We start from the raw sequence: 12,212 nt of genomic DNA, 5'->3' as shown, positions 1-12,212 counted from the left end.
ACTGTCAGAGTAATTAATAATACATCTCTCAGGGTTACTGGTACTTGGCAGATTGGCTATTTTCATTTGTTGGGTCTTCCTAAAATTTGTCAGAAGTTATGACAGAGATTCATTCACCTGTACAGAGAGGGAGAAAATAAAGAGTTAAGAAACAAAATCTACATTACCACCTGGAAAAAGAAAAACTAGCAGTCTTTTGAAACATGGTAAAGGAAAGAATCTGGACAAGTGGTAGTTTGATGGAACTTGGTGGCTAATTCTCCTAAAAGGAAATAAAGAATTTAAGGAAATGTGAGGCGCACTTTGACCTTCACCACCCTTAGCGTTCCAGTACCCTGAAAAATCTGTTCTCCTAATTTTGATCTTCATCTTCGAGATTGCAACAGCCTCCCAGGACTTTGTTTTATGTATAAAGTTATTATCCTCTTTTGAATTGGGTCTGTTGTAAATGTTCATTATAATCACTGCTGCTTAATTTAGCAGATGGTTGGAACCGAACAATTCTTCTCAGAGGAATTAAATATGGTTATGTCATTTCCCAAGCTGATTTAAAAGAAGTAATCTGAGATCAAGTAATGTTTCATTTTCCGTATTAGTTCAGAATCATTGCCATAGATGTTTTCTTTTCTCCACGTCTATAATTTTGAATATCTGTGATGAACTCGGTTGGTCTTCCATCAGTTTTTAGCTCTTGATGTTTTTCAATAACGAAATAAAAATGAATCAATCACGTACCCAAATCTCATGTTTTACTACATGATTCATCAGGAGCCCCAAAAGGGATTTTCCTATTATATTTGCACAACAATGTTTCTCATCTCTTGTCAGCAAATACAAGGTGGGTAGAAATTATTTCTTACATCAAACTGTTGATACACATTAGTTCCAACTCCCATGAATACTTTGCACTGCTCTCAAGATATCAGTGATCAAATACAATTAGCATGAAAACAGAGAAGCTTCATCGAAAAAAATTCTCAGAATCTCCTACCTACTCAAATGCCATCTATGTTTTTGTTCCATGGATGTTCAATTGGCCAAGGACTGTTTTAGCAGGATCACACATTTTGAAAGATAAGAAACTAAAAAGGGAGTGATCGCTCATAGTTTCAGATCTGTATCTAAGTAACAGGGTCATTTCTTCCCACCCTGGGGCTCTTCCAAAAAAAGGTGGTTTTTCTGAACCAAGACTTCACTATTCATGAGGGCTTATTCTTATATGTAATTCAACCTTCTTGAACTTTCAATTTCTATGCTCTCCCAGCCTCCTACTGTTCCTGTTGATCTTTACTGTGGACACCGTAGGAAGCCAAGGGAGGGTAATACTTGAGGGTATGCATAGATGGTTGATTTAGTCAAGGGAGCTCATTACTATGCCATTATGTTTTGTATATAGAAGCTTTCTTCTGAGGAAGTAAAGGATCTTACTTTCAAACAGGAAGTAAGCTTTGCGATTCCCCAGTGAAACTGGCAAATTATATTAAAACAGACAGACATCTAGAGAGTTTTGGGATTGTAATAGAAAGTAGTTAGGAGACCTTGGTTTGTGTCTGTGAGTCTGCACTTGCTAGCACTTTCGATCTCTCTGCTTTAGTATCCTCCTCACAACCACAAATTATGATCATGAGAATTAATGGAATTGTGTGTGTGCAAAATATATATGTGTGTAAAGTGTATATGTACGGAAGTTCTCAATGAAGGATAAAAGTACTGCTTTCGGACAAGTGGCTTTTAACATTATTGTTGGCAGTAACCTCTCCCCTCTCTGCAGAGAACTTGAGAAGAAGGTGTGATAAGAGGCCATCTGCGGGCATCCTTGGGACTTGCCTAGACTGTTTTCACTACTGCTGCTCCCCACATTGGCACCCCACTGAAGAGATCAAGGAAGAGATGTAAACTCTTTGCTATGCCTGGTCAGCTAAACACCTTGTGTCCCAATCACAAGGAAGGCAAGTACTGCAGCGGTTATAAATGGCAGCAAGCCTGGCTGTAATAGGTTTGCAGCTGGCTCCCCAAGAGAAACACCCTCTCAGCCTGGCAGAGGAGAAACAGTATAAGTTTTAGAGTCAGACAAACTCATTCTACTCACAGTATATCTACTTATCTATTAGCAGTTTGAATCCTGGACAGTTTCTCAATCCTTGTAATTCTTGTAATCTTGGTTCCCTCCTGCTAAGTTACAAAGAGTTGAACTACTTGGCAGAATGATGGAAGAGTCAAGCGAGAAAACAAAGGGAAGCCACTGACACAGTTTTAGTCACTTAGTAGGTCTTCAATAAATGGCGTACCTTGTCTCTATCCCATCCCCAATTCTTCTATTCTTTTGGCAGCATCTAAGACGCTTTCAGGGCCAATCACTACAGACCCTATCTCTCCGCACCAGTACCCCATCCAGCAAACCATCATATGCCCTAGAAAAAGTATTCTGTTTTTCTTCCTATAAACTTCAATGATGTTTATTGGAAGAGTTATCCTTTCATCATAATTTTTTGGGATATAAAGTAGCTTTCTAATTAATTCTTTATTAGAATTATTATCATGTTTTGCAAAGCAGAAAATGGGAGAAAGAGCTGGAGAGCTCTTACGTGCTTTCCTTTTACACTGTAGTAGTTTGGCTTAAGTTTTTGTCTCAAATTTAGTTTCATTTGAAAATAAGGCAAAGCTTTTCATCTGTAGCCCATTCTTTTACAAGGATTTACACTTTTACAGTCCGTTTTGCCGTAGGTTTGTAGTTATTTTACTTTAGTCCCCTAGTGGTTAAACCAAGAATGCAATCAGTTGTGTGATTCAGAGAGAAATTCTTCTAGCAAACACATAAGAGTCACAGTTCTTAACGTGTCACATGATAAATGAGTCCATTCAAAGAATCAGTATTTAGAACCATAGGAGACATTAAAGATGACTTACTTCGATAACTTGTTTTTAAACAGCTCCAATTATAGAACATTTTCAAATGTCATGGAGTGTTCTGTGAAACACATCACATATATGGTTGCAGTTCCACATTATCTCCATTTAACAGATTAAAAAACTGAGGATTTGAAAGGTTTAATTTTCCAAGGTCAAGTGACAGAGAAAGACTTAAGGATTGCTGATTCTTAACTTTGAGTCTTTTCACTTAACAATTTTGTGTCCTTTCATAAGAGAAAAAACTGAGACCAAGGGCTCCTAACTGGTTTGAAGAGGGTGCCAGAGCTGGAATGAGATGTCGGGGCTCCTGAAAACCCCGTCAGTCTTCATTTTGACTTTATTGCCCCTTAAACTCTTCTGAGAAGGGCTTCTGTTATATTTTTTTTCCTAAGGGTTCTCACTCAATATTGAGGAACTAAACAAAAAGATTGGTTTGCAATCTTTTTATTTTGTCTCAATTTTCCATTTGTATTCATGTTTTCTTTTTCATAATTCTCCACTTCAGTTTCCAGTGTATCATTTCCTTTCATTACATACAACCTTCTTAGACATAAATGCTATTGCACACTTAATGGACTACAGTATAGTGTAAAAATAACTTTTATATGCACTAAGAAACCAAAAAATTCATTTGACTTGCTTTATTGCGACATTCACTTTATTGCGACATTGGCTTTACTGTGGTGGTCTGGAACCAAACCCATAATATCTCCAAGCTATGCCTGTAACCCACAAGAAAAATTTTTCTTCCTATTCTTGTCACCTTATGCTCTACTGGCCTGGGAGTTTTAGTTCCAGAGAAGGAATGCTTTCACTAGGGGATACAACAATGACTCCATTGAACTGGAAGTTAGGAACAGTGCCCATCCACTTTAAACTCCTCATGCCTCTGAATCAACAAGTAAAGACTGGCTCAAGTGACTGATACTGACCACCAAGGTGAAATTGGACTACTACTCCACAATGGAAGTGAGAAAGAGTATATCTGGAATAGAAGAGATTCCTCAGGGTATCTCTTAGTATTACCATGCCCTGTGATTAAGGTCAATGGAAAAGTATAACAACCCAATCCAGACAGGACTACTAATGATCCATACCCTTCAGGAATGGAGGTTTAGGTCACCCCACTAGGTAAAGAACCAAGACCAGCTGAGGTACTTAATAAAGGCCAAGGGAATGCAGAATGGGTAGTAGGGAAAGGTAGCTATAAATACCAGCTATGATCATGTGACTAGTTACAGAAACAAAGACTGTAATTGTCATGACTATTTACTCCTTATTTTGTTTTGAATATGTTTGTGTGTGTATGTGATATATATGTATACCTACAGACTAAGCAAATATTGCTTTCTTCCTTCTCTTATATGCTTATGTAACATAAGATGCATTGACTTCATATCCCAGAATATAAATATTGTTAATTTACATCATAGTACTTAAATTATGGGATATCAAGGAAAGGAATAGACATCACTCAAGGATTTTACCTTTCTTCTAGGGAAGAGGTTACTGTATTTGTGGTTATTTGCAGAATAGTTGTCATGTTCAGTGGAATTATGATTTGTATTTGGAGATTAAGTATAGTTTAAGGAGATGCATATCAGTGCCAAGTTAACAAAAGGTGGACTTATGATGATCAATTTTACACTTGATCTTAGCCAAAAGGCCGAGAAGCAATTGTGATGATCAATTTCATGTGTCAACTTGACTGGGTCACAGGTGCCCAGACATCTGGTGAAATATCATTCTGAATGTGTCTATGAGGGTGTTTCTGGATGAAATTAACATTTAAATTGGTAAACAGAGTATGCTCCCATGCAAGCAGGCTTCATCCAATCCATTGAAGGACTGAATAAAACAAAAGACTGAGTAAAGGAGAATTTTCTCTCTCTGCCTATCTTTGACCTGGGGCAAAGGTCAGTCTCACTTAGCCCACAATTTATATCATTGGCTTTCCTGGCTCTCCAGCAAATCTTGGGACTATTGGGACTTCTCAGGCTCCATAATTTTGTGAGCCAATTCCTTATAATAGCCCTATCTATCTATCTATCTATCATCTATCTTATCTATCATCTATGCCATTGGCTTTGGTTTTGGTTCTAGTCCTCTGGAGAGTCCTGACTGATCTACCTGCTTAATGTCTAATGACTATTTGTTACTATACAATCATTTGTGAGATAATTTAATTTATGGTCTGATTACATGGTCTTTGAGCATAGGGATAGTAATAATAGCTATGTAACTATTATTGTAATGTAATAATTATAAAACCATCCACAACAATAACAATAATCATATCCAAACTCTGTTTTACAGTTAAAATATTCCAGGCATTTCTTTAAGTACTTTACATGCATTAATTCATGCAATCCATACAATAACACTTTAAGTTAGAAAATATTATGATCCCAGTTTACTAATAAGGAAACTGAGGTACAGAGAAGTTAGTTAATATACTCAAAGTTATATAGTACATGCAATAGTCAGGACTTAAAACCTCGCATGCTGGATCTAGACCTCCACTGTACAAACTGTATCTTACCTCATTATGGTTTGGAATCCCATAATGGAGGACATTAGTTTTCTTCATACCATATTCCCTGCATGCAGTGTATCAGAGAAGCAGCTTGGAAATATGGTGTAAGAAAAGAAGTAGTATCCTGGAACTAGATCTACTGCAGATAAATTCCAGTTCTAACTCAAGCACATAACTATGTGATTTGGGTCAAGGTACTTAACATCTCTGTGTCTCAGGTTTTTCATCTGTGAAATGGGAATGACAACAGGATTTTTTTTTTTAATTTTTTAAAATGTTTATTTTTGAGACAGAGAGAGAGACAGAGTGCAAGTGGGGTAGGGCAGAGAGAGAGAGAAAGACAGAGAATCTGAAGCAGGCTCCAGTCTCCAAGCTGTCAGCAGAGAGCCCCATGTGGGGCTCAAGCTCACGGACCTCAAGGTCATGACCTGAGCTGAAGTCGGACATTCAGGTGCTCCCAAAACAGGATTATTGTCAGGATTAAATAAGCCAATAGTTGTAAAGTGCTTAGAATAGTATCTAGTATTTAGAAAGTACTCAATAAATGCTAGCTTTTGTGATGATGTTAGTTTTACTCATCACTTTATCCCCATCACCCAGAAAAGGGCACAAATTAGGCACTCAGTAAATATCTCCTAAATTAAAGAATTATTTGGGGCACCTGTGTGGCATCCAACTTCAGGTCAGGTCAGGTCATGATCTCGTAGTTTGTGAGTCTGAGCCCCATGTCGGGCTCTGTGCTGATGCCTCAGAGCCTGGAGCCTGCTTCAAATTTGGTCTCCCTCTCTGTCTGCCCCTCCCCCACTCACACTCTGTCTCTCTCTCTCTCTCTCTCTCTCAACAACGAATAAACATTAAATAATTTTATAAAAGGATTATTTGTTGTGTTCCACATTGTATTCTTTCATCTAACAACTGTGCTGCCTACTTTCCTTCTATTCATTTTTTCATCACCTGAGACACTCTGCTAGATGCTAGAATGACAGAGGTCAATGAGACATGGTGTTGTCCTTAAGAAGCCCAGAGCTGAGTACGTAAACTGACATAATACATATATATAAGTGGGGAAAGGCATTCTAACCTAAACAATCCAGGGAAACAAAAGGTAGAATGTGTAACTTAGGTGGAGGGGAGGTGGGTACAGGGAGAAGGGTGCCACTATCAACAGCTGTATAACGAACTTCTGCTGTGAACTGTAATGACAAAGGAAAATAGACTGTTCTCATAATCACGTTCCCAGGTATCAAGATAATGCCACTGGGGAGACTAGTTTGGTAGGATGAGCAACGTCAAGTGACTTTACCTGTGGAGAGATTGGATGGCTACTCGCTTGGGCATTTTATAAAAATACCGGGAAGTGCTCTCCAGCTGCCACAAGTCTTCCTATGCAATCAAGACTGACGAGGTTCTACACCTAAGGAAAGAAAGAGAAGGGCATGTCGGTAAGAAAGGCATTTGCTTGCAGGTGACTGAATGCCCAATGAGGACTGCCTTACAGACAAGGGTAATTTTTCTTACATAATGGGAAGTCTGGTAGTAAAGCAGGTATTGGCCTTGATTCAGCTGCTTACAAACTTTATCGGGTACTCAGGGTCCTTTCCTTTTTTGCTAGGGTGCTAGCTTTTACTTTTATATTCATCACCCCATGGTTGCAAGATGGTTCCTCTCACATCCAGATTTCACTTTTATTTTCAAAACCTGAGGGGTGTTAAGATGCCAGCCTTTTATGAAGAGAGCAAAGACGTTCCAGAGTTTTCCCCAGCAGACCTCTGCTTGCATTTCATTGTCACATGGGCACTGCCAGCTGGATTGGAGCCTGGAAAAGCAAGAGACAGGACTATCACAATTGGCTTAGACCAAGGGTCGGCAAACTTTTTCTGTAACAGGCCAGATAGTAAATAGTTTAGGCTTTGCAGGCCATACGGTCTCTGTTGTAATCACTCAATTCTGCCGTTCTAGCATGAAAGCCGCCATAGATAATCCATAAATGATTGAGTGTTGCTCTATTCCAATAACACTTTATTTATGGACACTGAAATTTGATATAACTCTCACATATTATGAAACACTATTCTTCTTTTGATTTGTTTCAACCACTCAAAAATGTACAAACTAATCTCAGTTCCCAGGCCATATAAAAACAGATGGTAGGCCTGATTTGGCCCCCGAGCCCAGAGTTTGCCAATCCCTGGCTGGGACCAAGGACAACCCATCAACTGGATCTGGGCAAAAAGCTATGACAAAGTTCTAATAGTGGTGTTCTAATAGTTATCTCTAAAGAAGAAATGAACACGGGATAGGCAGCTAACAATGCTGCAACTAAGAGTAGGTTTTATTTTCTACATGCATAAGCTTTCGTATAAAGTATTTGGTATACGGCTATAATATTTTACTTCCTTTCTCTTTCTTCCACTTTAATCTACATTTTTTTTTTCTTATTCATAAAGAGCTTTTCTGTGCTCCATTAGAGTAGCTGGTATCCAGACCCTGGGTTTTTAAGTAATTAATATTAGAAAAGTCTTTTGGAGGGTTATCTTTCAATCAATATGGTGTGGATTACTCTCTGTTGCCACACTTTAAGGGTAAGCTGGAGAACTGTAAAATTATGAATTAGAAACTCTGTTCAAGTTCCATAAGTGTTTCACAGTTTTCTTCCTGGGCTTCCAGTGGTGAAGGCAATGCAAATGGAACCCCAGCATTGAGAAAGCATATTCTGCTTTGGCTACATTTCATTATACATTCTCCACTTAGAGAGAGAGAAAGAGAGAGAGAGGGAGGGAGGGAGGGAGATTTGTAGCAAGCAAAAAACAGGCTTCCTCTTTATACATTGAATTACAAAGGCAATTTCCTTTATAGCCTACTTACAGGAATCCCTCTTAACATGTTGCCAACAGTATCACAACTTGTTTATTCAAAGGTTATGTGTGAGTGAGAGCTTTTTGATATTAATCAAGTAATTTGCTAGCATTGCTGGGAAAAGGAAAATGTTAGCTTTATCCTGAAAAATGAAACAGTCCATTAATCAAGTTCACTCTACTGAAGACAATTATGGGGAGAGCAAGGGCACATAGACCCTTTAGATAAGAAATTCCTAACCTGATGAAACTTTTAATAGAGTTTGGCATAGACGTCTGCACAGAAAGTGACTAACTTTAACCGCCTTACAAATTATATATATCAGGTATTTATGAATTCTAAGTTTACTGTTTATTATTAATTGAAAAAGAATCTTACTGAGTGCACCAAATTCAAAACCAAAACTTTGGCATACGGACTATTTTGTTGGTGTTCATTTATTATCTCCAGTTAAAGTTAAAAGGTGAAATAGAATACACATGTTCTTAAACATCTGTCTCATTTTTTGGTTCCCTCAGCAGCACGCGCTTTGTAGGTTCAAGACTGGGTTTCCATCAATCAAAATTAAATTCTGCAGTAGGAGGCATTTACAATTATTTGTATAAGTGTAGCTCAATGGGATAAGTTTGTAAGATAAGGGATATGAAAAATAACTCTGTTCTGAGGCAATATGGTGTATAATAAGGTGGGGGGACTTTTTTCTTTGTTCTAGCATGATGAATTGCAAAAGTCCCTTAGTCAAACACCAATAAAGAGTTAAGTTTTATAAGCCAGGCATTATCTGAATTAGTTAATAATATTAAAGCTACTTAGAGAAAAGAGAAAAACATTCTCTTTATTCAATATTTTATAATATTGTCTCTCATTTCCCCAATTCACTTGAGAACTTTTTGTTATTAAAATTTTAAATTTTTAAATTATGTGATGTTAGTCATCAGGGAAGTGCAAATAAATACCACAATGAGATGCCACTTCACATCCACTAGGATGGCTGTAATCAAAAAAGCAGAAAATATCAAGTGCCGGTGAGGATATAGAGAAACTGGAATTTGCATACATTACTGGTGGGAATGTAAAAGGCCATGAGAGAAAAGTACAAGCAGGGGGCTCAGAGTCTCAGAACAAGAGAGGTAGGTATTCACAAAACCTGGGGAGCAGCACCAAACACCCCATGGAAGATGGGATGGCTCATCAGGTTGAGCTCAACTGACAGGTGGATTGCAAGAACAAGCTTCCAGAGGCCCAAGATTGTAACAGAAAAAATTAATACCAAGTTCCCAGCACTGACAAACAAAGATAAGGTGGCTGGGAAAAAATGAAATTGTTGTGAGCCCACGTATTCTTATAATTGAATGACCTCTTCTTGTTCTCCAGTCCTTTCCCCATGTAGGGATATAGTTGTAATCCATCTCTAGTTTTGAGTGAAGGCACTTCATATGGAAACACTCCTTCATCCTATCTGATCCCCAAAGACTAAGAATAAGAAAGGGGAGCGGGACACCCTTAGTGTATTATGTCCATATCCATCAATGCCTGTCCAGGGTTTAAACCAAAGTCATAAGATTTGGAGAAAGACCAGTTTTCCTTCTGAATGTGACCTTGGGCAAGTCATATGGCTTTCCTGAGCTTTTCTTCCTCATCTGGAGTTTGGATTGGAGGATAATTATGTTTCTCTTGCCTACTTTGTCAGATTGTTTTCAAAAGCTGAATATAAAAAATATGAGGCCTTTTGAAAACTCAAAAATGCTCTGCATACAGAAAATATAATTACAATGGAAATAAGACATTCAGAGTGAAAGGATGATGAAACTCTGTTCATTCAGATTTATAGCTATGAGAAAGGCCCCACTGCCCTGACATTTCAAGAAGCGAGTTGAATGGAGTCGCCACATTGAGACAAAATGTCATCTGGGGAGCAAAAGCCAAAGAAAGGCGATACAACTGGAGTGTTACTGTGGTCACCTTATTTTCATCAGTGCTCAGAATTGGAGTGTGTTGTTCTCTGTACAAAATCTACATTGTTTGATCATTTTAATAATATCACCAAGAGGAAGTACATTTAAAAATAAAATATCTAAAGATCAGTTTGGTAATTCTTTTGATAATTTGGTAATTACCCTGAAAATGGAGGGTAACAAATCTACATTTGTCATATCTTCTCTTTATCTGAGTGGCATTCCATTTGCAGAAGGACAGGAAAGTGCCCTATATAAAAGAGTGATTTGATGAATCACAGCAGCTGCTTGATTGTGACAGGCATAGGAGAGTGTGAAAAGAGATTTGCTAAGGTGTTTATAACAGTATCTTAAGAAATGCCTTCCTTCATCTCCTTTTGACTCCTGCTTGTCTGGATTTAAATCACTCACCCAAGGACAAAAGCTTTGCTCTCACTTTATTTCCTCTGTTAATCAAAACACCTCAAATTATGTCACGTTCCCCATAATGATTTCCTCTTTGGAGGATCAAATGTTTGGACTTAGGTTTAATTGCAGACTTCCCAGCTACCCAGTGAGTGTGTGTGTGTGTGTGTGTGCCCATGCACACACACGTGTATGACAGAAAGAAGGTGGACAAGGTTGAAAGAGAATCAAATAGATCAGCCAATAATCATAAAGACTTGTAGCAAATATATTTACTGCTGTTATATTGCAATAGAAAAATACATGCTATCCATACTTTACAATGATTCTCTGACCTATAAAGAGCTTTCAGGTAGCTAGTATGCTCCAAAAATCTTTAATGGCACATAGAATGACTCAGGTAAAATAGAGAGAGAGGAAAAAAAAAAAAAAACTTTCCAATTTCTTCATGAAGGATCCCATCTAATACGTCTATGTGTCCTGGAATCTTACACATTATACCTGCTGCAATAGGCAAATGAACTTTGAATCATTCGGACCTGATGCACCATGGTCAGGTCAGAAAAAATAACTGAGCACTGTCATCAGATGACAGGAATGGACCTTTGAAATGGGTTAATCTACCCTAATACTTCTGTGTACCACTTTTACTTAGACCAGCTGTGTTTGGTTAGGTATGCTTCATAAATTTATTCTGAAATGGAGTTCATGTCTTAAACGAGGGACCCAAACTGAATTTTAGTGATATAGGAGTTTCAGGCAGTAATATCTTCCATGTATGCAACCCATAAAGAATCCATGATCAAATCTTTCCTGGCAAGCTTTGTGTCTACCCTCCACTCCAAAGAAGAGATGTTTTTACAAACTCTGGATGGTTGGTATTGGGCCACGAAACATGTAACCTATAGTTGGTACTTCAACATGTTCCCTGCTACATTGGATCCATTGTGAATGTGTAAGTGTAGCTATGTCATTTGCCCCAAACCACAGCTTCCTCATTTGTCAAGTGCAGAGGTCAAGTCAAATCTAATGTTTTCTCTTGCTCTCTGATGTCACTACTAGCATTTCTACGAATATCACTTTATGACCACTTGAGAAATAGCAGCAGACTGACTCATCTTCAACATCATTCACAGAGCAAACTTCTGGAACAAAGACAAGTCCAAACAACCATTAGTTCTAGAAACAGAAGTGACAACAAATTAACCAAAAAGTTCCTTGACTTACTTTGTAGAAAGAGATAGGCTTTGCTGGTATATTCACATTCTATAAATATCATTGACAGGATAACTGGGAGAGTGATACCTGATGGGATATAATAAAACATAATATTGATGTACTTTTCCATCTCCTATAATACAAAATTATTCAATTAAATTTTAATAGAATGTAGTAACATCTCAATACTTGATTGTGTAGGACAGATTTCTAAAGATATATTTTGAAACACCATAATTCCAGTGGAATTTCCCAAATTTTCATTATCACAAAGAATACAGGCAAAGGCACATTTACAAAAGAGTAGTCGATTGTAAAGGAAACATAAAATA

Source organism: Panthera leo, chromosome B4 (assembly GCF_018350215.1).
Source record: "Panthera leo isolate Ple1 chromosome B4, P.leo_Ple1_pat1.1, whole genome shotgun sequence".
Lineage (NCBI taxonomy): Eukaryota > Metazoa > Chordata > Mammalia > Carnivora > Felidae > Panthera > Panthera leo.
Note: the sequence above shows the minus strand (reverse complement) of the source record.